The following is a 6,000-nucleotide window of genomic DNA, read 5'->3' on the forward strand; positions in this document are numbered from 1 at the left end:
TCTTTTTAGCTCCCACACCCCTTGCATTAGAAGTTCTTTGACCTCTTTTTAGCTCCCACACCCCCTGCATTAGAAGTTCTTTGGCCTCTTTTTAGCTCCCACACCCCTTGCATTAGAAGTTCTTTGACCTCTTTTTAGTTCCCACACCCCTTGCATTAGAAGTTCTTTGACCTCTTTTTAGCCTCCCAACCCATTGCATTAGAAGTTCTTTGACCTCTTTTTAGCTCCCACACCCCTTTCATTAGAAGTTATTTGACCTCTTTTTATCTCCCCCACCCATTGCATTAGAAGTTCTTTGACCTCTTTTTAGCTCCCCCGCCCATTGCATTAGAAGTTCTTTGACCTCTTTTTAGCTCCCCCACTCCTTGCATTAGAAGTTCTTTGACCTCTTTTTAGCTCCCCCACCCCTTGCATTAGAAGTTCTTTGACCTCTTTTTAGCTCCCCCACCCCTTGCATTAGAAGTTCTTTGACCTCTTTTTAGCTCCCCCACCACTTGCATTAGAAGTTCTTTGACATCTTTTTAGCTCCCCCACCACTTGCATTATTAGTTTTTTGACCTCTTTTTAGCTCCCACACCCCTTACATTAGAAGTTCTTTGACCTCTTTTTAGCTCCCACACCCCTTTCATTAGAAGTTCTTTGACCTCTTTTTAGCTCCCACACCCCTTGCATTAGAAGTTCTTTGACCTCTTTTTAGCTCCCTCACTCCTTACATTAGAAGTTCTTTGACCTCTTTTTAGCTCTTATACCCCTTGCATTAGAAGTTCTTTGACCTCTTTTTAGTTCCCCCACCCCTTGCATTAGAAGTTCTTTGACCTCTTTTTAGTTCCCCCACCCCTTGCATTAGAAGTTCTTTGACCTCTTTTTAGCTCCCCCACCCCTTGCATTAGAAGTTTTTTGACCTCTTTTTAGCTCCCCCACCACTGGCATCAGAAGTTCTTTGACCTCATTTTAGCTCCCACACCCCTTGCATTAGAAGTTCTTTGACCTCTTTTTAGCTCCCACACCCTTTGCATTAGAAGTTCTTTGACCTATTTTTAGCTCCCACACCCCTTGCATTAGAAGTTCTTTGACCTCTTTTTAGATCCCACGCCCCTTGCATTAGAAGATCTTTGACCTTTTTTTAGCTCCCACACCCCTTGCGTTAGAAGTTCTTTGACCTCTTTTTAGCTCCCACACCTCTAGCATTAGAGATTCTTTGACCTTTTTTTAGCTCCCACACCTCTAGCATTAGAAGTTCTTTGACCTCTTTTTAACTCCCACACCTCTAGCATTAGAAGTTCTTTGACCTCGTTTTAGCTCCCACACCTCTAGCATTAGAAGTTCTTTGACCTCTTTATAGCTCCCACACCTCTAGCATCAGAAGTTCTTTGACTTCTTTTTAGCTCCCACAGCTCTAGCATTAGAAGTTCTTTGACCTCTTTTTAGCTCCCATACCTCTAGCATTAGAAGTTCTTTGACCTCTTTTTAGCTCCCACACCTCTAGCATTAGAAGTTCTTTGACTTCTTTTTAGCTCCCACACCTCTAGCATTAGAAGTTCTTTGACATCTTTTTAGCTCACACACCTCTAGTATTAGAAGTTTTTTGACCTCTTTTTAGCTCCCACACCTCTAGCATTAGAAGTTCTTTGACTTCTTTTTAGCTTCCACACCTTTAGCATTAGAAGTTCTTTGACATCTTTTTATCTCCCTTACTTCAAGCATTAGAAGTTCTTTGACCTCTCTCTTTAGCTCCCACACCTCTAACATTAAAAGTTCTTTGACCTCTCTCTTTAGCTCCCACACTTCTAGCATTAGAAGTTCTTTGACATATATTTCTAGGTTCCAAACTTTTAGCAATAGAGGGTCTTCGATATATATTTTGAGGTGCCTTACTTCTAGCATTAGAAGTTCTTTGACATATATATCTAGGTTCTAAACTTTTAGCATTAGAGGGTCTTCGATATATATTTTGAGGTGCCTTACTTCTAGCATTAGAGGCTCTCTATTTTTGGTGTCTTACCTCTGGCATTAGAGGCTCCTCTTCGCTGTTCTCTCCTCTCTTCTAGTTTTCAAGATCTTCTTTCATTAGATCATCTATTACTTTCGTGATTTCATTGTCTCTTTTCCTTAGTTCGTTAGTGTCCTTCTAGATGTCAAAAGAGATTTCAGTGCCGCGAGTCCTCACTTCGTCAGATTCCTCAGGGAAATCGAAGGCATTTATTCTTTACCTATCTGGGCAATGACTAAAGAGATGAATGCTATCGATTTCTCCGCATACTCTATCATGCCAAAGTAAATGACGAGCAACATCATATGTTTACCAATGTAGTCTGGATATGTCCTTACTTCAATGGCGAATTTTGGGACAATCCTGTTGAAGAACTACACGTCACTCACCGTTTTGTTAAACCATTCTGCCTCCTCCATCCTCATTCCCCGCAATCCGTTTTTGCACCGATACAAAGCCTCGTACTTTTTCGAAGAGTCTCCTTTAATAAGACATCGTCGCAAAAGCCCAAGCAAATGATCCTTCAAGGCGCTTACATTATGATCTCCAAAGCTCAGCTGCCAACGGAAGATCCCGTGTCTTTCTATAGGTCGGGCGATATAAAACGAATGATCGGCAACTTCGGCAGCAACCAAAACCATCTGTAGTTAATGGTGTTCCGAAGACATAACACATAATTCTTACCAGCAGCTTCCTATTCCGCCAGAACGTGATCTCGGTGAGTTGAGTGAAATCCTTCTCCCAGTCATCAACTCCTTTCCTCTTACTCCTATTGACGCGCAATTCCTTGGTTAGATTTCGCCAGCTACATACAGATCATGTGAGGTGTTGCAGGCTACGTTTGAAAAAATGAAGATCAGGTCTTCAGAAGTCATTTGAAGCTCGGGGAGGAGTTGTTCAGGACTGCTCCTGGAAATTTCAGTTCTGGAGTCATTCAGAAATCCATGTTCTTGGTTCCTCACATCGACGTCCTTAACTAACTTCAAGTGATCCTCCTCAGCCTTCCTGGACGACGATTGCTTCTTGGCATAACTTGCATAAATTTCTCCGAAAAACAATAACATATAAACAATATTTTTTGATACAATAGATACAGGTGAAAATATAAAAGCCATTTTTAACTTTTCCGTGTTCTGTTGCAACATTGAAATGAGAAAAAAAAATCAGATGCCATCGAAGAGAATTTCAAAGACCATATCGGAGCCTGAAGACGTTTTGAAGACCTTGGAGACGCTTTTGCATTAATTAGAATCTCGCAATCTCCACTGGGCATATTGGTTTTGGCTAATTTTTCATGGCCGGATGCCTTTCCTGCCTCTTTTGGGAGATCTTGGACACATACACACACGCACACAGTATATATATATATATATATATATATATATATATATATATATATATATATATATATATATATATATATATATATATATATATGTATGTGTGTGTGTGTGTGTCCAAGATCTTCCAAAAACGTTTCTAGGAATCGATAGCCTTTCCAAAAGCGTCTCCAAGAATTTCAAAACGTCTCCAGGATGATCTTGAAGAACTTTTTGGACACACATACATACACACACATTATGTATGTGTTTGTGTGTGTGTTTTAAGGCTAAACATGTAAATCGGCTATATAAGAATGAAATAAGAAGAGAAAGAAGACGGAATGGAGAAAATGGTAAGAAAATAATTGGGATAACTTTGGGAAATTTCAATGGCAAAAGTTTCGGGAAAATGACTGGACGAATGTCGAGTCTTCAAGGACGTGATGAATTACGTTGGAAATACTTTTGATTTTTGTTCTTTTGTATTTTGAGAATTACTTTTGAGTTGTTTTATTATTTTGGAAAATATATATATATTTTACTCGTTCATCGTCTTAGTTGTTACTGTTCTTAAATACTTTGTTAAACTTTTACAGGCATATGCACAAAGTTTTTTTTATAAACAACATTTGATATATATATATATATATATATATATATATATATATATATATATATATATATATATACTGTATATATATATATATATATATATATATATATATATATATATATACTGTATATATATATATATATATATACTGTATATATATATATATATATATATACTGTATATACTCTATATATATATACTGTATATATATATATATATATATATATATATATATATATATATATATACATACATACATACATACATGCATACATACATATATATAAATATATATATATATATATATATATATATATATATATATATATATATATATACTGTATATATATATATATATATATATACTGTATATATATATATATACTGTATATATATATATATATATATATATATATATATATATATATATACTGTATATATATATATATATATATATATATATATATATACTGTATATATATATATACTGTATATATATACTGTATATATATATATATATATATATATATATATATATATATACTGTATATATATATATATATATATATATACTGTATATATATATATATATATATATATATATATATATATATATATATATATATATATATATATATATATACATACATACATACATACATACATACATACATGCATGCATGCATACATACATACATATATATAAATATGTATATATATACTGTATATATATATATATATATATATATATATATATATATATATATATACTGTATATATATATATATATATATATATATATATATATATATTACATTAGGTTTTAGAATCTCTCTCTCTCTCTCTGCATGTGCTTTGTAATAACGTAAATTGATTTACTTCAAAAATAGAACCTAAATGCTTTCTACTCCCCATTTCTCTCTAATGACTACTGTTAGTACATTTAGTCCAAGTTCAATATTTAGAGAGTTTCCCCCATCTCTCTCTCTCTCTCTCTCTCTCTCTCTCTCTCTACATACGTGACTAATTTAGCCACTTATGGTTGCACTTATGGTCTGAGTTTTTTAAATATTTCAATAGGAAATATTGGGAGCTACGCAGCGAAAAGGCCTCGTGGTATTAATTCTATATCTCTAAATCATAATTTATGCAAAGATAAAACTTTTTATTTTTTATTTTTATAAAATATCTTTAATTGATTTGGATTACTCTGCTGAAAGAAATGTCCATTTTCGGTTAGATTATGGCACATCTTGATTCTATTTGTCTATTGTAATAATTCCTAATGATTTCTAAATCAGTAATCGATGGAATGTAGTTAAAATGGGGATATATTTTATATCCATACAGATGTTAGGTGTTTGTCAATATAATGAAATGAATATGTCATACTTATTAGTTTTCGAAAACAAAGAAGAAAATTCTTAAGTCCAATTGTAGATGTGAGAAGTAGATGCTTTCGACTGCACACTCTTTGATATCGGGATATTTTATTAAACTGCTCAATTGATATACTGATTGAGAGTTTATGGAAGGATAGAACTATAGTAATATCTCATAATGAATATATATTGTGCAAAGAAGAACTTCTAAGATTGGATTCCTCTATATGAATATGAAATTATTTCTAGGGAAAGAAACTGTCATACTCAACCTCCTCATCGTAATAATGAATTTGATGATAATGAAGAATCGGTTATAAATAATTGATTGAGACAAAAACTCTTTAGGTATTAATTAACATTTATCATTATCCCACTGCATGAACTCCAGTTACTGTGCCTTATAACTACTGCCGAATACAAAGTAGAATTCGGAAAGATATCCTTAGAAACATTTGAAGAAATCTCTCCTATAGGATAAAAGAGCGTGTCTGGATATATATATATATATATATATATATATATATATATATATATATATATATATATATATACATATATATATATATATATATATATATATATATATATATATATATATATATATATCAGCACCAGCCACCCGTTGGGATACTACCGCTAGAGAGTTATGGGATCTATTGACTGACCAGACAGTACTACATTGGATCCTTC

This window comes from Palaemon carinicauda, chromosome 28, assembly GCF_036898095.1.
Source record: "Palaemon carinicauda isolate YSFRI2023 chromosome 28, ASM3689809v2, whole genome shotgun sequence".
NCBI classification, from domain to species: domain Eukaryota; kingdom Metazoa; phylum Arthropoda; class Malacostraca; order Decapoda; family Palaemonidae; genus Palaemon; species Palaemon carinicauda.